This window comes from Hyla sarda, unplaced genomic scaffold, assembly GCF_029499605.1.
Source record: "Hyla sarda isolate aHylSar1 unplaced genomic scaffold, aHylSar1.hap1 scaffold_745, whole genome shotgun sequence".
Taxonomy (NCBI): Eukaryota; Metazoa; Chordata; class Amphibia; order Anura; family Hylidae; genus Hyla; species Hyla sarda.
In genome coordinates, this window is record NW_026610768.1 from 91623 (window position 1) to 114005 (window position 22383).

At 45.9% G+C, this 22383-nt stretch overlaps 10 non-coding genes across 10 annotated transcripts; all 10 read left to right on the forward strand.

Annotated features, from left to right (window-relative positions):
- The first annotated feature begins 110 nt into the window (after window positions 1-110).
- Window positions 111-301, forward strand: LOC130345129 (U2 spliceosomal RNA). The gene has a single exon (XR_008883895.1). It is a non-coding gene; the product is annotated as a U2 spliceosomal RNA (small nuclear RNA).
- Window positions 302-2393: 2092 nt separating this feature from the next.
- On the forward strand, window positions 2394-2584 carry LOC130345130 (U2 spliceosomal RNA). The gene has a single exon (XR_008883896.1). It is a non-coding gene; the product is annotated as a U2 spliceosomal RNA (small nuclear RNA).
- A 2074-nt stretch (window positions 2585-4658) lies between these two features.
- LOC130345089 (U2 spliceosomal RNA) lies at window positions 4659-4849 on the forward strand. Its single transcript, XR_008883862.1, has one exon. It is a non-coding gene; the product is annotated as a U2 spliceosomal RNA (small nuclear RNA).
- A 2084-nt stretch (window positions 4850-6933) lies between these two features.
- LOC130345131 (U2 spliceosomal RNA) lies at window positions 6934-7124 on the forward strand. Its single transcript, XR_008883897.1, has one exon. It is a non-coding gene; the product is annotated as a U2 spliceosomal RNA (small nuclear RNA).
- Window positions 7125-9211: 2087 nt separating this feature from the next.
- On the forward strand, window positions 9212-9402 carry LOC130345133 (U2 spliceosomal RNA). The gene has a single exon (XR_008883899.1). It is a non-coding gene; the product is annotated as a U2 spliceosomal RNA (small nuclear RNA).
- A 2085-nt stretch (window positions 9403-11487) lies between these two features.
- LOC130345134 (U2 spliceosomal RNA) lies at window positions 11488-11678 on the forward strand. Its single transcript, XR_008883900.1, has one exon. It is a non-coding gene; the product is annotated as a U2 spliceosomal RNA (small nuclear RNA).
- Window positions 11679-13759: 2081 nt separating this feature from the next.
- Window positions 13760-13950, forward strand: LOC130345135 (U2 spliceosomal RNA). The gene has a single exon (XR_008883901.1). It is a non-coding gene; the product is annotated as a U2 spliceosomal RNA (small nuclear RNA).
- A 2083-nt stretch (window positions 13951-16033) lies between these two features.
- LOC130345137 (U2 spliceosomal RNA) lies at window positions 16034-16224 on the forward strand. Its single transcript, XR_008883902.1, has one exon. It is a non-coding gene; the product is annotated as a U2 spliceosomal RNA (small nuclear RNA).
- Window positions 16225-18311: 2087 nt separating this feature from the next.
- LOC130345138 (U2 spliceosomal RNA) lies at window positions 18312-18502 on the forward strand. The gene has a single exon (XR_008883903.1). It is a non-coding gene; the product is annotated as a U2 spliceosomal RNA (small nuclear RNA).
- Window positions 18503-20592: 2090 nt separating this feature from the next.
- Window positions 20593-20783, forward strand: LOC130345139 (U2 spliceosomal RNA). The gene has a single exon (XR_008883904.1). It is a non-coding gene; the product is annotated as a U2 spliceosomal RNA (small nuclear RNA).
- The last annotated feature ends 1600 nt before the right edge of the window (window positions 20784-22383 follow it).

Here is a 22383-nt window from a genome sequence, read left to right on the forward strand (position 1 = left end):
CTGCCCCCCAGCCCAGAGTGTGCATGGAAAATTGTCTGGCAGCCTCCCTGACAGCAAGCAGTGATAGTGCCCATGAAGGGGACCTTGTTGGGCCCGCCCCTTTCACGGTTATCGCTTCTCGGCCTTTTGGCTAAGATCAAGTGTAGTATCTGTTCTTATCAGTTTAATATCTGATACGTCCCCTATCTGGGGACCATATATTAAATGGATTTTTGAGAACGGGGGCCGATTTCGAAGCTTGCTTCCGTCGCCCTATGCATTGACCCGATATGGCAGTATCTTCGGGTACAGTGCACCACCCCCTTACAGGGTTAAAAAGAAAGATTCCTACTTTCATTGCTACCTGCTTGCTGGCTAGCCAGCTAGCCAGCCCTGTGGGCCTTGCTGCTGCAGCCAAAAAACAAAAGGTGGTGCTGCTGCTGCTGCTTCTGCTGCTTCTGCTTGTGTCTGGCCGCTGTTGGAGCGTCCAGGCACAGGACTTCTGCTGCTGCTGACTAAATGGCCTCCTTAATTGGATCATTTGAGTAGCCAGCACACCTGTGCAGGTAGGGCATGACATGATAGGCAGCTGCCTTGATAGCGGGTGGGTGCTGAATGTTCCTAATTGACAAAATAAGATTAATGCTTATGAAGAAATATAAAATCTCATCCCTTCCCCAATATCGCGCCACACCCCTACCCCTTAATTCCCTGGTTGAACTTGATGGACATATGTCTTTTTTCGACCGTACTAACTATGTAACTATGTAACATAACATGGGGGGGGGGGGGGGTCTCCTGGCTGTTCACACAGGTGTGTCATTGCTGTACATTGACCATGCATTGCTTCTGTGGTATTGCAAAGGCAAAGACAAATGCTTCCAGCCATCCATTGCACTAATGGATTGGTCATCAGCTGGCTGTCTATGTCCCGCATCAATATAGACCAAAGTACAGAGGGTTAGGCTATGCTATTGTGCACCTACCTGATGCATCAGAAGGTGCGAGGCCCTTGCTAAATTCTGTGCACAGACTTTGAGATCTATACTTTAGACTGTATCTAAACCTGCTCCAACATGGACTGACATTCTGGCCTACTTTCAGCCGATGCGACTTGTCTGTCGCTGAACAGTCGCTTTTTATGTATTCAGCACCTATGTATAATGTTGTAAAAATGCTCTAGAAGCTAAAGTCGCAGAAATGTCACACATATTTGGCCTGCAACTTTCTGTGCGACAAATTCAGACAGGAAAAATCAGTATAAATCCTTAGAAAATTATCCCCCAGTGTCTCCATCTGCTGGCGGTATTGAATAAGCATTGCTGCACTGATGGGGTATGCATTAGACGAAAAAAAAGAAGAAAAAGAAGAATAATACGCCCAGAAAAGAGGCGAAAAGGAGAAAAACGTAAAAAAACGTGAAAAAAAAGTAAGAGAAGGGAAAAAAAGGTGGAAATGGGTTTAAAAGTGATTTCGGCGGAGAAATATATATATATATATATATATATATATATATATATATATATATATATATATATATACGCGCACACACACACATATATATAAACGTATTCTCCGTTGAGATATTGCAGCCGCTGCTGTGTCCAGGCCCAGGAGCCTTAGCACTGTGCTGTGATGTCACTCAATACCACTGACATCACTAGGTGTAAACAACATCTCTCCTTTGCTGTGTATGTGACTATGGAGCTGTTTGGTGATGTCGTCTATTATGGCCTTCATAGAAGCAACAGGAGATTGTTGCATCCATCTAGAACCCTCAGAACTACAGTGCTATGATGTCACTCACTTCCACAGGCCTTGCAGAGTGTAAACAACAACAACCCAGCTTTGTTGTGTATGTAACCATAGGGATTTGTGATGTCACCTAGAACCTTCACAGCAGCGACAGCTTTATGAGGAGCATCAGCACTGCTCTGCCTGAGCAGAACCATCACCGCCATAGGTTGTCAAATAACCCGGATTTAACCCACACAGGTAAGTCCAATGGGGTGCAGGCATGTCCTCTATGCTTACAGCTTCCCGTGGGTGTTGGTTTGATACCGTTTGGGGACAGCCAAGGAGGCATCTGCAGGCAACAAAGGTAGGTGTGTGCTTGTGTGTGTGTTTCCTATGCAGATCCTAAGCCCAGTGTCACATGCAAGTAGGAGGAGTAAGAAGGGTTCCTGGCAAATCCGGGTTATGGATTGCATTTAAAAAGGCCCCGTGGGAGTGCAATGGGCCCCTGTCTTGCTGCTTAGCAATAATGGTATGGGTTTAGGTTCTGCTGTGTGTACTGGTGGTTGACTGCCCCCCAGCCCAGAGTGTGCATGGAAAATTGTCTGGCAGCCTCCCTGACAGCAAGCAGTGATAGTGCCCATGAAGGGGACCTTGTTGGGCCCGCCCCTTTCACGGTTATCGCTTCTCGGCCTTTTGGCTAAGATCAAGTGTAGTATCTGTTCTTATCAGTTTAATATCTGATACGTCCCCTATCTGGGGACCATATATTAAATGGATTTTTGAGAACGGGGGCCGATTTCGAAGCTTGCTTCCGTCGCCCTATGCATTGACCCGATATGGCAGTATCTTCGGGTACAGTGCACCACCCCCTTACAGGGTTAAAAAGAAAGATTCCTACTTTCATTGCTACCTGCTTGCTGGCTAGCCAGCCCTGTGGGCCTTGCTGCTGCAGCCAAAAAACAAAAGGTGGTGCTGCTGCTGCTGCTTCTGCTGCTTCTGCTTGTGTCTGGCCGCTGTTGGAGCGTCCAGGCACAGGACTTCTGCTGCTGCTGACTAAATGGCCTCCTTAATTGGATCATTTGAGTAGCCAGCACACCTGTGCAGGTAGGGCATGACATGATAGGCAGCTGCCTTGATAGCGGGTGGGTGCTGAATGTTCCTAATTGACAAAATAAGATTAATGCTTATGAAGAAATATAAAATCTCATCCCTTCCCCAATATCGCGCCACACCCCTACCCCTTAATTCCCTGGTTGAACTTGATGGACATATGTCTTTTTTCGACCGTACTAACTATGTAACTATGTAACATAACATGGGGGGGGGGGGGGGTCTCCTGGCTGTTCACACAGGTGTGTCATTGCTGTACATTGACCATGCATTGCTTCTGTGGTATTGCAAAGGCAAAGACAAATGCTTCCAGCCATCCATTGCACTAATGGATTGGTCATCAGCTGGCTGTCTATGTCCCGCATCAATATAGACCAAAGTACAGAGGGTTAGGCTATGCTATTGTGCACCTACCTGATGCATCAGAAGGTGCGAGGCCCTTGCTAAATTCTGTGCACAGACTTTGAGATCTATACTTTAGACTGTATCTAAACCTGCTCCAATATGGACTGACATTCTGGCCTACTTTCAGCCGATGCGACTTGTCTGTCGCTGAACAGTCGCTTTTTATGTATTCAGCACCTATGTATAATGTTGTAAAAATGCTCTAGAAGCTAAAGTCGCAGAAATGTCACACATATTTGGCCTGCAACTTTCTGTGCGACAAATTCAGACAGGAAAAATCAGTATAAATCCTTAGAAAATTATCCCCCAGTGTCTCCATCTGCTGGCGGTATTGAATAAGCATTGCTGCACTGATGGGGTATGCATTAGACGAAAAAAAAGAAGAAAAAGAAGAATAATACGCCCAGAAAAGAGGCGAAAAGGAGAAAAACGTAAAAAAACGTGAAAAAAAAGTAAGAGGAAGAGAAGGGAAAAAAAGGTGGAAATGGGTTTAAAAGTGATTTCGGCGGAGAAATATATATATATATATATATATATATATATATATATATATACGCGCACACACACACATATATATAAACGTATTCTCCGTTGAGATATTGCAGCCGCTGCTGTGTCCAGGCCCAGGAGCCTTAGCACTGTGCTGTGATGTCACTCAATACCACTGACATCACTAGGTGTAAACAACATCTCTCCTTTGCTGTGTATGTGACTATGGAGCTGTTTGGTGATGTCGTCTATTATGGCCTTCATAGAAGCAACAGGAGATTGTTGCATCCATCTAGAACCCTCAGAACTACAGTGCTATGATGTCACTCACTTCCACAGGCCTTGCAGAGTGTAAACAACAACAACCCAGCTTTGTTGTGTATGTAACCATAGGGATTTGTGATGTCACCTAGAACCTTCACAGCAGCGACAGCTTTATGAGGAGCATCAGCACTGCTCTGCCTGAGCAGAACCATCACCGCCATAGGTTGTCAAATAACCCGGATTTAACCCACACAGGTAAGTCCAATGGGGTGCAGGCATGTCCTCTATGCTTACAGCTTCCCGTGGGTGTTGGTTTGATACCGTTTGGGGACAGCCAAGGAGGCATCTGCAGGCAACAAAGGTAGGTGTGTGCTTGTGTGTGTGTTTCCTATGCAGATCCTAAGCCCAGTGTCACATGCAAGTAGGAGGAGTAAGAAGGGTTCCTGGCAAATCCGGGTTATGGATTGCATTTAAAAAGGCCCCGTGGGAGTGCAATGGGCCCCTGTCTTGCTGCTTAGCAATAATGGTATGGGTTTAGGTTCTGCTGTGTGTACTGGTGGTTGACTGCCCCCCAGCCCAGAGTGTGCATGGAAAATTGTCTGGCAGCCTCCCTGACAGCAAGCAGTGATAGTGCCCATGAAGGGGACCTTGTTGGGCCCGCCCCTTTCACGGTTATCGCTTCTCGGCCTTTTGGCTAAGGTCAAGTGTAGTATCTGTTCTTATCAGTTTAATATCTGATACGTCCCCTATCTGGGGACCATATATTAAATGGATTTTTGAGAACGGGGGCCGATTTCGAAGCTTGCTTCCGTCGCCCTATGCATTGACCCGATATGGCAGTATCTTCGGGTACAGTGCACCACCCCCTTACAGGGTTAAAAAGAAAGATTCCTACTTTCATTGCTACCTGCTTGCTGGCTAGCCAGCTAGCCAGCCCTGTGGGCCTTGCTGCTGCAGCCAAAAAACAAAAGGTGGTGCTGCTGCTGCTGCTTCTGCTGCTTCTGCTTGTGTCTGGCCGCTGTTGGAGCGTCCAGGCACAGGACTTCTGCTGCTGCTGACTAAATGGCCTCCTTAATTGGATCATTTGAGTAGCCAGCACACCTGTGCAGGTAGGGCATGACATGATAGGCAGCTGCCTTGATAGCGGGTGGGTGCTGAATGTTCCTAATTGACAAAATAAGATTAATGCTTATGAAGAAATATAAAATCTCATCCCTTCCCCAATATCGCGCCACACCCCTACCCCTTAATTCCCTGGTTGAACTTGATGGACATATGTCTTTTTTCGACCGTACTAACTATGTAACTATGTAACATAACATGGGGGGGGGTCTCCTGGCTGTTCACACAGGTGTGTCATTGCTGTACATTGACCATGCATTGCTTCTGTGGTATTGCAAAGGCAAAGACAAATGCTTCCAGCCATCCATTGCACTAATGGATTGGTCATCAGCTGGCTGTCTATGTCCCGCATCAATATAGACCAAAGTACAGAGGGTTAGGCTATGCTATTGTGCACCTACCTGATGCATCAGAAGGTGCGAGGCCCTTGCTAAATTCTGTGCACAGACTTTGAGATCTATACTTTAGACTGTATCTAAACCTGCTCCAACATGGACTGACATTCTGGCCTACTTTCAGCCGATGCGACTTGTCTGTCGCTGAACAGTCGCTTTTTATGTATTCAGCACCTATGTATAATGTTGTAAAAATGCTCTAGAAGCTAAAGTCGCAGAAATGTCACACATATTTGGCCTGCAACTTTCTGTGCGACAAATTCAGACAGGAAAAATCAGTATAAATCCTTAGAAAATTATCCCCCAGTGTCTCCATCTGCTGGCGGTATTGAATAAGCATTGCTGCACTGATGGGGTATGCATTAGACGAAAAAAAAGAAGAAAAAGAAGAATAATACGCCCAGAAAAGAGGCGAAAAGGAGAAAAACGTAAAAAAACGTGAAAAAAAAGTAAGAGGAAGAGAAGGGAAAAAAAGGTGGAAATGGGTTTAAAAGTGATTTCGGCGGAGAAATATATATATATATATATATATATATATATATATATATATATATATATACGCGCACACACACACATATATATAAACGTATTCTCCGTTGAGATATTGCAGCCGCTGCTGTGTCCAGGCCCAGGAGCCTTAGCACTGTGCTGTGATGTCACTCAATACCACTGACATCACTAGGTGTAAACAACATCTCTCCTTTGCTGTGTATGTGACTATGGAGCTGTTTGGTGATGTCGTCTATTATGGCCTTCATAGAAGCAACAGGAGATTGTTGCATCCATCTAGAACCCTCAGAACTACAGTGCTATGATGTCACTCACTTCCACAGGCCTTGCAGAGTGTAAACAACAACAACCCAGCTTTGTTGTGTATGTAACCATAGGGATTTGTGATGTCACCTAGAACCTTCACAGCAGCGACAGCTTTATGAGGAGCATCAGCACTGCTCTGCCTGAGCAGAACCATCACCGCCATAGGTTGTCAAATAACCCGGATTTAACCCACACAGGTAAGTCCAATGGGGTGCAGGCATGTCCTCTATGCTTACAGCTTCCCGTGGGTGTTGGTTTGATACCGTTTGGGGACAGCCAAGGAGGCATCTGCAGGCAACAAAGGTAGGTGTGTGCTTGTGTGTGTGTTTCCTATGCAGATCCTAAGCCCAGTGTCACATGCAAGTAGGAGGAGTAAGAAGGGTTCCTGGCAAATCCGGGTTATGGATTGCATTTAAAAAGGCCCCGTGGGAGTGCAATGGGCCCCTGTCTTGCTGCTTAGCAATAATGGTATGGGTTTAGGTTCTGCTGTGTGTACTGGTGGTTGACTGCCCCCCAGCCCAGAGTGTGCATGGAAAATTGTCTGGCAGCCTCCCTGACAGCAAGCAGTGATAGTGCCCATGAAGGGGACCTTGTTGGGCCCGCCCCTTTCACGGTTATCGCTTCTCGGCCTTTTGGCTAAGATCAAGTGTAGTATCTGTTCTTATCAGTTTAATATCTGATACGTCCCCTATCTGGGGACCATATATTAAATGGATTTTTGAGAACGGGGGCCGATTTCGAAGCTTGCTTCCGTCGCCCTATGCATTGACCCGATATGGCAGTATCTTCGGGTACAGTGCACCACCCCCTTACAGGGTTAAAAAGAAAGATTCCTACTTTCATTGCTACCTGCTTGCTGGCTAGCCAGCTAGCCAGCCCTGTGGGCCTTGCTGCTGCAGCCAAAAAACAAAAGGTGGTGCTGCTGCTGCTGCTTCTGCTGCTTCTGCTTGTGTCTGGCCGCTGTTGGAGCGTCCAGGCACAGGACTTCTGCTGCTGCTGACTAAATGGCCTCCTTAATTGGATCATTTGAGTAGCCAGCACACCTGTGCAGGTAGGGCATGACATGATAGGCAGCTGCCTTGATAGCGGGTGGGTGCTGAATGTTCCTAATTGACAAAATAAGATTAATGCTTATGAAGAAATATAAAATCTCATCCCTTCCCCAATATCGCGCCACACCCCTACCCCTTAATTCCCTGGTTGAACTTGATGGACATATGTCTTTTTTCGACCGTACTAACTATGTAACTATGTAACATAACATGGGGGGGGGGGGGGGGTCTCCTGGCTGTTCACACAGGTGTGTCATTGCTGTACATTGACCATGCATTGCTTCTGTGGTATTGCAAAGGCAAAGACAAATGCTTCCAGCCATCCATTGCACTAATGGATTGGTCATCAGCTGGCTGTCTATGTCCCGCATCAATATAGACCAAAGTACAGAGGGTTAGGCTATGCTATTGTGCACCTACCTGATGCATCAGAAGGTGCGAGGCCCTTGCTAAATTCTGTGCACAGACTTTGAGATCTATACTTTAGACTGTATCTAAACCTGCTCCAACATGGACTGACATTCTGGCCTACTTTCAGCCGATGCGACTTGTCTGTCGCTGAACAGTCGCTTTTTATGTATTCAGCACCTATGTATAATGTTGTAAAAATGCTCTAGAAGCTAAAGTCGCAGAAATGTCACACATATTTGGCCTGCAACTTTCTGTGCGACAAATTCAGACAGGAAAAATCAGTATAAATCCTTAGAAAATTATCCCCCAGTGTCTCCATCTGCTGGCGGTATTGAATAAGCATTGCTGCACTGATGGGGTATGCATTAGACGAAAAAAAAGAAGAAAAAGAAGAATAATACGCCCAGAAAAGAGGCGAAAAGGAGAAAAACGTAAAAAAACGTGAAAAAAAAGTAAGAGGAAGAGAAGGGAAAAAAAGGTGGAAATGGGTTTAAAAGTGATTTCGGCGGAGAAATATATATATATATATATATATATATATATATATATATATATATACGCGCACACACACACATATATATAAACGTATTCTCCGTTGAGATATTGCAGCCGCTGCTGTGTCCAGGCCCAGGAGCCTTAGCACTGTGCTGTGATGTCACTCAATACCACTGACATCACTAGGTGTAAACAACATCTCTCCTTTGCTGTGTATGTGACTATGGAGCTGTTTGGTGATGTCGTCTATTATGGCCTTCATAGAAGCAACAGGAGATTGTTGCATCCATCTAGAACCCTCAGAACTACAGTGCTATGATGTCACTCACTTCCACAGGCCTTGCAGAGTGTAAACAACAACAACCCAGCTTTGTTGTGTATGTAACCATAGGGATTTGTGATGTCACCTAGAACCTTCACAGCAGCGACAGCTTTATGAGGAGCATCAGCACTGCTCTGCCTGAGCAGAACCATCACCGCCATAGGTTGTCAAATAACCCGGATTTAACCCACACAGGTAAGTCCAATGGGGTGCAGGCATGTCCTCTATGCTTACAGCTTCCCGTGGGTGTTGGTTTGATACCGTTTGGGGACAGCCAAGGAGGCATCTGCAGGCAACAAAGGTAGGTGTGTGCTTGTGTGTGTGTTTCCTATGCAGATCCTAAGCCCAGTGTCACATGCAAGTAGGAGGAGTAAGAAGGGTTCCTGGCAAATCCGGGTTATGGATTGCATTTAAAAAGGCCCCGTGGGAGTGCAATGGGCCCCTGTCTTGCTGCTTAGCAATAATGGTATGGGTTTAGGTTCTGCTGTGTGTACTGGTGGTTGACTGCCCCCCAGCCCAGAGTGTGCATGGAAAATTGTCTGGCAGCCTCCCTGACAGCAAGCAGTGATAGTGCCCATGAAGGGGACCTTGTTGGGCCCGCCCCTTTCACGGTTATCGCTTCTCGGCCTTTTGGCTAAGATCAAGTGTAGTATCTGTTCTTATCAGTTTAATATCTGATACGTCCCCTATCTGGGGACCATATATTAAATGGATTTTTGAGAACGGGGGCCGATTTCGAAGCTTGCTTCCGTCGCCCTATGCATTGACCCGATATGGCAGTATCTTCGGGTACAGTGCACCACCCCCTTACAGGGTTAAAAAGAAAGATTCCTACTTTCATTGCTACCTGCTTGCTGGCTAGCCAGCTAGCCAGCCCTGTGGGCCTTGCTGCTGCAGCCAAAAAACAAAAGGTGGTGCTGCTGCTGCTGCTTCTGCTGCTTCTGCTTGTGTCTGGCCGCTGTTGGAGCGTCCAGGCACAGGACTTCTGCTGCTGCTGACTAAATGGCCTCCTTAATTGGATCATTTGAGTAGCCAGCACACCTGTGCAGGTAGGGCATGACATGATAGGCAGCTGCCTTGATAGCGGGTGGGTGCTGAATGTTCCTAATTGACAAAATAAGATTAATGCTTATGAAGAAATATAAAATCTCATCCCTTCCCCAATATCGCGCCACACCCCTACCCCTTAATTCCCTGGTTGAACTTGATGGACATATGTCTTTTTTCGACCGTACTAACTATGTAACTATGTAACATAACATGGGGGGGGGGGGGGGGTCTCCTGGCTGTTCACACAGGTGTGTCATTGCTGTACATTGACCATGCATTGCTTCTGTGGTATTGCAAAGGCAAAGACAAATGCTTCCAGCCATCCATTGCACTAATGGATTGGTCATCAGCTGGCTGTCTATGTCCCGCATCAATATAGACCAAAGTACAGAGGGTTAGGCTATGCTATTGTGCACCTACCTGATGCATCAGAAGGTGCGAGGCCCTTGCTAAATTCTGTGCACAGACTTTGAGATCTATACTTTAGACTGTATCTAAACCTGCTCCAACATGGACTGACATTCTGGCCTACTTTCAGCCGATGCGACTTGTCTGTCGCTGAACAGTCGCTTTTTATGTATTCAGCACCTATGTATAATGTTGTAAAAATGCTCTAGAAGCTAAAGTCGCAGAAATGTCACACATATTTGGCCTGCAACTTTCTGTGCGACAAATTCAGACAGGAAAAATCAGTATAAATCCTTAGAAAATTATCCCCCAGTGTCTCCATCTGCTGGCGGTATTGAATAAGCATTGCTGCACTGATGGGGTATGCATTAGACGAAAAAAAAGAAGAAAAAGAAGAATAATACGCCCAGAAAAGAGGCGAAAAGGAGAAAAACGTAAAAAAACGTGAAAAAAAAGTAAGAGGAAGAGAAGGGAAAAAAAGGTGGAAATGGGTTTAAAAGTGATTTCGGCGGAGAAATATATATATATATATATATATATATATATATATATATATATACGCGCACACACACACATATATATAAACGTATTCTCCGTTGAGATATTGCAGCCGCTGCTGTGTCCAGGCCCAGGAGCCTTAGCACTGTGCTGTGATGTCACTCAATACCACTGACATCACTAGGTGTAAACAACATCTCTCCTTTGCTGTGTATGTGACTATGGAGCTGTTTGGTGATGTCGTCTATTATGGCCTTCATAGAAGCAACAGGAGATTGTTGCATCCATCTAGAACCCTCAGAACTACAGTGCTATGATGTCACTCACTTCCACAGGCCTTGCAGAGTGTAAACAACAACAACCCAGCTTTGTTGTGTATGTAACCATAGGGATTTGTGATGTCACCTAGAACCTTCACAGCAGCGACAGCTTTATGAGGAGCATCAGCACTGCTCTGCCTGAGCAGAACCATCACCGCCATAGGTTGTCAAATAACCCGGATTTAACCCACACAGGTAAGTCCAATGGGGTGCAGGCATGTCCTCTATGCTTACAGCTTCCCGTGGGTGTTGGTTTGATACCGTTTGGGGACAGCCAAGGAGGCATCTGCAGGCAACAAAGGTAGGTGTGTGCTTGTGTGTGTGTTTCCTATGCAGATCCTAAGCCCAGTGTCACATGCAAGTAGGAGGAGTAAGAAGGGTTCCTGGCAAATCCGGGTTATGGATTGCATTTAAAAAGGCCCCGTGGGAGTGCAATGGGCCCCTGTCTTGCTGCTTAGCAATAATGGTATGGGTTTAGGTTCTGCTGTGTGTACTGGTGGTTGACTGCCCCCCAGCCCAGAGTGTGCATGGAAAATTGTCTGGCAGCCTCCCTGACAGCAAGCAGTGATAGTGCCCATGAAGGGGACCTTGTTGGGCCCGCCCCTTTCACGGTTATCGCTTCTCGGCCTTTTGGCTAAGATCAAGTGTAGTATCTGTTCTTATCAGTTTAATATCTGATACGTCCCCTATCTGGGGACCATATATTAAATGGATTTTTGAGAACGGGGGCCGATTTCGAAGCTTGCTTCCGTCGCCCTATGCATTGACCCGATATGGCAGTATCTTCGGGTACAGTGCACCACCCCCTTACAGGGTTAAAAAGAAAGATTCCTACTTTCATTGCTACCTGCTTGCTGGCTAGCCAGCTAGCCAGCCCTGTGGGCCTTGCTGCTGCAGCCAAAAAACAAAAGGTGGTGCTGCTGCTGCTTCTGCTGCTTCTGCTTGTGTCTGGCCGCTGTTGGAGCGTCCAGGCACAGGACTTCTGCTGCTGCTGACTAAATGGCCTCCTTAATTGGATCATTTGAGTAGCCAGCACACCTGTGCAGGTAGGGCATGACATGATAGGCAGCTGCCTTGATAGCGGGTGGGTGCTGAATGTTCCTAATTGACAAAATAAGATTAATGCTTATGAAGAAATATAAAATCTCATCCCTTCCCCAATATCGCGCCACACCCCTACCCCTTAATTCCCTGGTTGAACTTGATGGACATATGTCTTTTTTCGACCGTACTAACTATGTAACTATGTAACATAACATGGGGGGGGGGGGGGGGTCTCCTGGCTGTTCACACAGGTGTGTCATTGCTGTACATTGACCATGCATTGCTTCTGTGGTATTGCAAAGGCAAAGACAAATGCTTCCAGCCATCCATTGCACTAATGGATTGGTCATCAGCTGGCTGTCTATGTCCCGCATCAATATAGACCAAAGTACAGAGGGTTAGGCTATGCTATTGTGCACCTACCTGATGCATCAGAAGGTGCGAGGCCCTTGCTAAATTCTGTGCACAGACTTTGAGATCTATACTTTAGACTGTATCTAAACCTGCTCCAACATGGACTGACATTCTGGCCTACTTTCAGCCGATGCGACTTGTCTGTCGCTGAACAGTCGCTTTTTATGTATTCAGCACCTATGTATAATGTTGTAAAAATGCTCTAGAAGCTAAAGTCGCAGAAATGTCACACATATTTGGCCTGCAACTTTCTGTGCGACAAATTCAGACAGGAAAAATCAGTATAAATCCTTAGAAAATTATCCCCCAGTGTCTCCATCTGCTGGCGGTATTGAATAAGCATTGCTGCACTGATGGGGTATGCATTAGACGAAAAAAAAGAAGAAAAAGAAGAATAATACGCCCAGAAAAGAGGCGAAAAGGAGAAAAACGTAAAAAAACGTGAAAAAAAAGTAAGAGGAAGAGAAGGGAAAAAAAGGTGGAAATGGGTTTAAAAGTGATTTCGGCGGAGAAATATATATATATATATATATATATATATATATATATATATATACGCGCACACACACACATATATATAAACGTATTCTCCGTTGAGATATTGCAGCCGCTGCTGTGTCCAGGCCCAGGAGCCTTAGCACTGTGCTGTGATGTCACTCAATACCACTGACATCACTAGGTGTAAACAACATCTCTCCTTTGCTGTGTATGTGACTATGGAGCTGTTTGGTGATGTCGTCTATTATGGCCTTCATAGAAGCAACAGGAGATTGTTGCATCCATCTAGAACCCTCAGAACTACAGTGCTATGATGTCACTCACTTCCACAGGCCTTGCAGAGTGTAAACAACAACAACCCAGCTTTGTTGTGTATGTAACCATAGGGATTTGTGATGTCACCTAGAACCTTCACAGCAGCGACAGCTTTATGAGGAGCATCAGCACTGCTCTGCCTGAGCAGAACCATCACCGCCATAGGTTGTCAAATAACCCGGATTAACCCACACAGGTAAGTCCAATGGGGTGCAGGCATGTCCTCTATGCTTACAGCTTCCCGTGGGTGTTGGTTTGATACCGTTTGGGGACAGCCAAGGAGGCATCTGCAGGCAACAAAGGTAGGTGTGTGCTTGTGTGTGTGTTTCCTATGCAGATCCTAAGCCCAGTGTCACATGCAAGTAGGAGGAGTAAGAAGGGTTCCTGGCAAATCCGGGTTATGGATTGCATTTAAAAAGGCCCCGTGGGAGTGCAATGGGCCCCTGTCTTGCTGCTTAGCAATAATGGTATGGGTTTAGGTTCTGCTGTGTGTACTGGTGGTTGACTGCCCCCCAGCCCAGAGTGTGCATGGAAAATTGTCTGGCAGCCTCCCTGACAGCAAGCAGTGATAGTGCCCATGAAGGGGACCTTGTTGGGCCCGCCCCTTTCACGGTTATCGCTTCTCGGCCTTTTGGCTAAGATCAAGTGTAGTATCTGTTCTTATCAGTTTAATATCTGATACGTCCCCTATCTGGGGACCATATATTAAATGGATTTTTGAGAACGGGGGCCGATTTCGAAGCTTGCTTCCGTCGCCCTATGCATTGACCCGATATGGCAGTATCTTCGGGTACAGTGCACCACCCCCTTACAGGGTTAAAAAGAAAGATTCCTACTTTCATTGCTACCTGCTTGCTGGCTAGCCAGCTAGCCAGCCCTGTGGGCCTTGCTGCTGCAGCCAAAAAACAAAAGGTGGTGCTGCTGCTGCTTCTGCTGCTTCTGCTTGTGTCTGGCCGCTGTTGGAGCGTCCAGGCACAGGACTTCTGCTGCTGCTGACTAAATGGCCTCCTTAATTGGATCATTTGAGTAGCCAGCACACCTGTGCAGGTAGGGCATGACATGATAGGCAGCTGCCTTGATAGCGGGTGGGTGCTGAATGTTCCTAATTGACAAAATAAGATTAATGCTTATGAAGAAATATAAAATCTCATCCCTTCCCCAATATCGCGCCACACCCCTACCCCTTAATTCCCTGGTTGAACTTGATGGACATATGTCTTTTTTCGACCGTACTAACTATGTAACTATGTAACATAACATGGGGGGGGGGGGGGGTCTCCTGGCTGTTCACACAGGTGTGTCATTGCTGTACATTGACCATGCATTGCTTCTGTGGTATTGCAAAGGCAAAGACAAATGCTTCCAGCCATCCATTGCACTAATGGATTGGTCATCAGCTGGCTGTCTATGTCCCGCATCAATATAGACCAAAGTACAGAGGGTTAGGCTATGCTATTGTGCACCTACCTGATGCATCAGAAGGTGCGAGGCCCTTGCTAAATTCTGTGCACAGACTTTGAGATCTATACTTTAGACTGTATCTAAACCTGCTCCAACATGGACTGACATTCTGGCCTACTTTCAGCCGATGCGACTTGTCTGTCGCTGAACAGTCGCTTTTTATGTATTCAGCACCTATGTATAATGTTGTAAAAATGCTCTAGAAGCTAAAGTCGCAGAAATGTCACACATATTTGGCCTGCAACTTTCTGTGCGACAAATTCAGACAGGAAAAATCAGTATAAATCCTTAGAAAATTATCCCCCAGTGTCTCCATCTGCTGGCGGTATTGAATAAGCATTGCTGCACTGATGGGGTATGCATTAGACGAAAAAAAAGAAGAAAAAGAAGAATAATACGCCCAGAAAAGAGGCGAAAAGGAGAAAAACGTAAAAAAACGTGAAAAAAAAGTAAGAGGAAGAGAAGGGAAAAAAAGGTGGAAATGGGTTTAAAAGTGATTTCGGCGGAGAAATATATATATATATATATATATATATATATATATATATATATATACGCGCACACACACACATATATATAAACGTATTCTCCGTTGAGATATTGCAGCCGCTGCTGTGTCCAGGCCCAGGAGCCTTAGCACTGTGCTGTGATGTCACTCAATACCACTGACATCACTAGGTGTAAACAACATCTCTCCTTTGCTGTGTATGTGACTATGGAGCTGTTTGGTGATGTCGTCTATTATGGCCTTCATAGAAGCAACAGGAGATTGTTGCATCCATCTAGAACCCTCAGAACTACAGTGCTATGATGTCACTCACTTCCACAGGCCTTGCAGAGTGTAAACAACAACAACCCAGCTTTGTTGTGTATGTAACCATAGGGATTTGTGATGTCACCTAGAACCTTCACAGCAGCGACAGCTTTATGAGGAGCATCAGCACTGCTCTGCCTGAGCAGAACCATCACCGCCATAGGTTGTCAAATAACCCGGATTTAACCCACACAGGTAAGTCCAATGGGGTGCAGGCATGTCCTCTATGCTTACAGCTTCCCGTGGGTGTTGGTTTGATACCGTTTGGGGACAGCCAAGGAGGCATCTGCAGGCAACAAAGGTAGGTGTGTGCTTGTGTGTGTGTTTCCTATGCAGATCCTAAGCCCAGTGTCACATGCAAGTAGGAGGAGTAAGAAGGGTTCCTGGCAAATCCGGGTTATGGATTGCATTTAAAAAGGCCCCGTGGGAGTGCAATGGGCCCCTGTCTTGCTGCTTAGCAATAATGGTATGGGTTTAGGTTCTGCTGTGTGTACTGGTGGTTGACTGCCCCCCAGCCCAGAGTGTGCATGGAAAATTGTCTGGCAGCCTCCCTGACAGCAAGCAGTGATAGTGCCCATGAAGGGGACCTTGTTGGGCCCGCCCCTTTCACGGTTATCGCTTCTCGGCCTTTTGGCTAAGATCAAGTGTAGTATCTGTTCTTATCAGTTTAATATCTGATACGTCCCCTATCTGGGGACCATATATTAAATGGATTTTTGAGAACGGGGGCCGATTTCGAAGCTTGCTTCCGTCGCCCTATGCATTGACCCGATATGGCAGTATCTTCGGGTACAGTGCACCACCCCCTTACAGGGTTAAAAAGAAAGATTCCTACTTTCATTGCTACCTGCTTGCTGGCTAGCCAGCTAGCCAGCCCTGTGGGCCTTGCTGCTGCAGCCAAAAAACAAAAGGTGGTGCTGCTGCTGCTGCTTCTGCTGCTTCTGCTTGTGTCTGGCCGCTGTTGGAGCGTCCAGGCACAGGACTTCTGCTGCTGCTGACTAAATGGCCTCCTTAATTGGATCATTTGAGTAGCCAGCACACCTGTGCAGGTAGGGCATGACATGATAGGCAGCTGCCTTGATAGCGGGTGGGTGCTGAATGTTCCTAATTGACAAAATAAGATTAATGCTTATGAAGAAATATAAAATCTCATCCCTTCCCCAATATCGCGCCACACCCCTACCCCTTAATTCCCTGGTTGAACTTGATGGACATATGTCTTTTTTCGACCGTACTAACTATGTAACTATGTAACATAACATGGGGGGTAACATGGGGGGGGGGGGGGGTCTCCTGGCTGTTCACACAGGTGTGTCATTGCTGTACATTGACCATGCATTGCTTCTGTGGTATTGCAAAGGCAAAGACAAATGCTTCCAGCCATCCATTGCACTAATGGATTGGTCATCAGCTGGCTGTCTATGTCCCGCATCAATATAGACCAAAGTACAGAGGGTTAGGCTATGCTATTGTGCACCTACCTGATGCATCAGAAGGTGCGAGGCCCTTGCTAAATTCTGTGCACAGACTTTGAGATCTATACTTTAGACTGTATCTAAACCTGCTCCAACATGGACTGACATTCTGGCCTACTTTCAGCCGATGCGACTTGTCTGTCGCTGAACAGTCGCTTTTTATGTATTCAGCACCTATGTATAATGTTGTAAAAATGCTCTAGAAGCTAAAGTCGCAGAAATGTCACACATATTTGGCCTGCAACTTTCTGTGCGACAAATTCAGACAGGAAAAATCAGTATAAATCCTTAGAAAATTATCCCCCAGTGTCTCCATCTGCTGGCGGTATTGAATAAGCATTGCTGCACTGATATGCATTAGACGAAAAAAAAGAAGAAAAAGAAGAATAATACGCCCAGAAAAGAGGCGAAAAGGAGAAAAACGTAAAAAAACGTGAAAAAAAAGTAAGAGGAAGAGAAGGGAAAAAAAGGTGGAAATGGGTTTAAAAGTGATTTCGGCGGAGAAATATATATATATATATATATATATATATATATATATATACGCGCACACACACACATATATATAAACGTATTCTCCGTTGAGATATTGCAGCCGCTGCTGTGTCCAGGCCCAGTAGCCTTAGCACTGTGCTGTGATGTCACTCAATACCACTGACATCACTAGGTGTAAACAACATCTCTCCTTTGCTGTGTATGTGACTATGGAGCTGTTTGGTGATGTCGTCTATTATGGCCTTCATAGAAGCAACAGGAGATTGTTGCATCCATCTAGAACCCTCAGAACTACAGTGCTATGATGTCACTCACTTCCACAGGCCTTGCAGAGTGTAAACAACAACAACCCAGCTTTGTTGTGTATGTAACCATAGGGATTTGTGATGTCACCTAGAACCTTCACAGCAGCGACAGCTTTATGAGGAGCATCAGCACTGCTCTGCCTGAGCAGAACCATCACCGCCATAGGTTGTCAAATAACCCGGATTTAACCCACACAGGTAAGTCCAATGGGGTGCAGGCATGTCCTCTATGCTTACAGCTTCCCGTGGGTGTTGGTTTGATACCGTTTGGGGACAGCCAAGGAGGCATCTGCAGGCAACAAAGGTAGGTGTGTGCTTGTGTGTGTGTTTCCTATGCAGATCCTAAGCCCAGTGTCACATGCAAGTAGGAGGAGTAAGAAGGGTTCCTGGCAAATCCGGGTTATGGATTGCATTTAAAAATGCCCCGTGGGAGTGCAATGGGCCCCTGTCTTGCTGCTTAGCAATAATGGTATGGGTTTAGGTTCTGCTGTGTGTACTGGTGGTTGACTGCCCCCCAGCCCAGAGTGTGCATGGAAAATTGTCTGGCAGCCTCCCTGACAGCAAGCAGTGATAGTGCCCATGAAGGGGACCTTGTTGGGCCCGCCCCTTTCACGGTTATCGCTTCTCGGCCTTTTGGCTAAGATCAAGTGTAGTATCTGTTCTTATCAGTTTAATATCTGATACGTCCCCTATCTGGGGACCATATATTAAATGGATTTTTGAGAACGGGGGCCGATTTCGAAGCTTGCTTCCGTCGCCCTATGCATTGACCCGATATGGCAGTATCTTCGGGTACAGTGCACCACCCCCTTACAGGGTTAAAAAGAAAGATTCCTACTTTCATTGCTACCTGCTTGCTGGCTAGCCAGCTAGCCAGCCCTGTGGGCCTTGCTGCTGCAGCCAAAAAACAAAAGGTGGTGCTGCTGCTTCTGCTGCTTCTGCTTGTGTCTGGCCGCTGTTGGAGCGTCCAGGCACAGGACTTCTGCTGCTGCTGACCAAATGGCCTCCTTAATTGGATCATTTGAGTAGCCAGCACACCTGTGCAGGTAGGGCATGACATGATAGGCAGCTGCCTTGATAGCGGGTGGGTGCTGAATGTTCCTAATTGACAAAATAAGATTAATGCTTATGAAGAAATATAAAATCTCATCCCTTCCCCAATATCGCGCCACACCCCTACCCCTTAATTCCCTGGTTGAACTTGATGGACATATGTCTTTTTTCGACCGTACTAACTATGTAACTATGTAACATAACATGGGGGGGGGGGGGGGGGTCTCCTGGCTGTTCACACAGGTGTGTCATTGCTGTACATTGACCATGCATTGCTTCTGTGGTATTGCAAAGGCAAAGACAAATGCTTCCAGCCATCCATTGCACTAATGGATTGGTCATCAGCTGGCTGTCTATGTCCCGCATCAATATAGACCAAAGTACAGAGGGTTAGGCTATGCTATTGTGCACCTACCTGATGCATCAGAAGGTGCGAGGCCCTTGCTAAATTCTGTGCACAGACTTTGAGATCTATACTTTAGACTGTATCTAAACCTGCTCCAACATGGACTGACATTCTGGCCTACTTTCAGCCGATGCGACTTGTCTGTCGCTGAACAGTCGCTTTTTATGTATTCAGCACCTATGTATAATGTTGTAAAAATGCTCTAGAAGCTAAAGTCGCAGAAATGTCACACATATTTGGCCTGCAACTTTCTGTGCGACAAATTCAGACAGGAAAAATCAGTATAAATCCTTAGAAAATTATCCCCCAGTGTCTCCATCTGCTGGCGGTATTGAATAAGCATTGCTGCACTGATGGGGTATGCATTAGACGAAAAAAAAGAAGAAAAAGAAGAATAATACGCCCAGAAAAGAGGCGAAAAGGAGAAAAACGTAAAAAAACGTGAAAAAAAAGTAAGAGGAAGAGAAGGGAAAAAAAGGTGGAAATGGGTTTAAAAGTGATTTCGGCGGAGAAATATATATATATATATATATATATATATATATATATATATATATATATATATACGCGCACACACACACATATATATAAACGTATTCTCCGTTGAGATATTGCAGCCGCTGCTGTGTCCAGGCCCAGGAGCCTTAGCACTGTGCTGTGATGTCACTCAATACCACTGACATCACTAGGTGTAAACAACATCTCTCCTTTGCTGTGTATGTGACTATGGAGCTGTTTGGTGATGTCGTCTATTATGGCCTTCATAGAAGCAACAGGAGATTGTTGCATCCATCTAGAACCCTCAGAACTACAGTGCTATGATGTCACTCACTTCCACAGGCCTTGCAGAGTGTAAACAACAACAACCCAGCTTTGTTGTGTATGTAACCATAGGGATTTGTGATGTCACCTAGAACCTTCACAGCAGCGACAGCTTTATGAGGAGCATCAGCACTGCTCTGCCTGAGCAGAACCATCACCGCCATAGGTTGTCAAATAACCCGGATTTAACCCACACAGGTAAGTCCAATGGGGTGCAGGCATGTCCTCTATGCTTACAGCTTCCCGTGGGTGTTGGTTTGATACCGTTTGGGGACAGCCAAGGAGGCATCTGCAGGCAACAAAGGTAGGTGTGTGCTTGTGTGTGTGTTTCCTATGCAGATCCTAAGCCCAGTGTCACATGCAAGTAGGAGGAGTAAGAAGGGTTCCTGGCAAATCCGGGTTATGGATTGCATTTAAAAAGGCCCCGTGGGAGTGCAATGGGCCCCTGTCTTGCTGCTTAGCAATAATGGTATGGGTTTAGGTTCTGCTGTGTGTACTGGTGGTTGACTGCCCCCCAGCCCAGAGTGTGCATGGAAAATTGTCTGGCAGCCTCCCTGACAGCAAGCAGTGATAGTGCCCATGAAGGGGACCTTGTTGGGCCCGCCCCTTTCACGGTTATCGCTTCTCGGCCTTTTGGCTAAGATCAAGTGTAGTATCTGTTCTTATCAGTTTAATATCTGATACGTCCCCTATCTGGGGACCATATATTAAATGGATTTTTGAGAACGGGGGCCGATTTCGAAGCTTGCTTCCGTCGCCCTATGCATTGACCCGATATGGCAGTATCTTCGGGTACAGTGCACCACCCCCTTACAGGGTTAAAAAGAAAGATTCCTACTTTCATTGCTACCTGCTTGCTGGCTAGCCAGCTAGCCAGCCCTGTGGGCCTTGCTGCTGCAGCCAAAAAACAAAAGGTGGTGCTGCTGCTGCTGCTGCTTCTGCTGCTTCTGCTGCTTCTGCTTGTGTCTGGCCGCTGTTGGAGCGTCCAGGCACAGGACTTCTGCTGCTGCTGACTAAATGGCCTCCTTAATTGGATCATTTGAGTAGCCAGCACACCTGTGCAGGTAGGGCATGACATGATAGGCAGCTGCCTTGATAGCGGGTGGGTGCTGAATGTTCCTAATTGACAAAATAAGATTAATGCTTATGAAGAAATATAAAATCTCATCCCTTCCCCAATATCGCGCCACACCCCTACCCCTTAATTCCCTGGTTGAACTTGATGGACATATGTCTTTTTTCGACCGTACTAACTATGTAACTATGTAACATAACATGGGGGGGGGGGGGGGGGTCTCCTGGCTGTTCACACAGGTGTGTCATTGCTGTACATTGACCATGCATTGCTTCTGTGGTATTGCAAAGGCAAAGACAAATGCTTCCAGCCATCCATTGCACTAATGGATTGGTCATCAGCTGGCTGTCTATGTCCCGCATCAATATAGACCAAAGTACAGAGGGTTAGGCTATGCTATTGTGCACCTACCTGATGCATCAGAAGGTGCGAGGCCCTTGCTAAATTCTGTGCACAGACTTTGAGATCTATACTTTAGACTGTATCTAAACCTGCTCCAACATGGACTGACATTCTGGCCTACTTTCAGCCGATGCGACTTGTCTGTCGCTGAACAGTCGCTTTTTATGTATTCAGCACCTATGTATAATGTTGTAAAAATGCTCTAGAAGCTAAAGTCGCAGAAATGTCACACATATTTGGCCTGCAACTTTCTGTGCGACAAATTCAGACAGGAAAAATCAGTATAAATCCTTAGAAAATTATCCCCCAGTGTCTCCATCTGCTGGCGGTATTGAATAAGCATTGCTGCACTGATGGGGTATGCATTAGACGAAAAAAAAGAAGAAAAAGAAGAATAATACGCCCAGAAAAGAGGCGAAAAGGAGAAAAACGTAAAAAAACGTGAAAAAAAAGTAAGAGGAAGAGAAGGGAAAAAAAGGTGGAAATGGGTTTAAAAGTGATTTCGGCGGAGAAATATATATATATATATATATATATATATATATATATATATATATATACGCGCACACACACACATATATATAAACGTATTCTCCGTTGAGATATTGCAGCCGCTGCTGTGTCCAGGCCCAGGAGCCTTAGCACTGTGCTGTGATGTCACTCAATACCACTGACATCACTAGGTGTAAACAACATCTCTCCTTTGCTGTGTATGTGACTATGGAGCTGTTTGGTGATGTCGTCTATTATGGCCTTCATAGAAGCAACAGGAGATTGTTGCATCCATCTAGAACCCTCAGAACTACAGTGCTATGATGTCACTCACTTCCACAGGCCTTGCAGAGTGTAAACAACAACAACCCAGCTTTGTTGTGTATGTAACCATAGGGATTTGTGATGTCACCTAGAACCTTCACAGCAGCGACAGCTT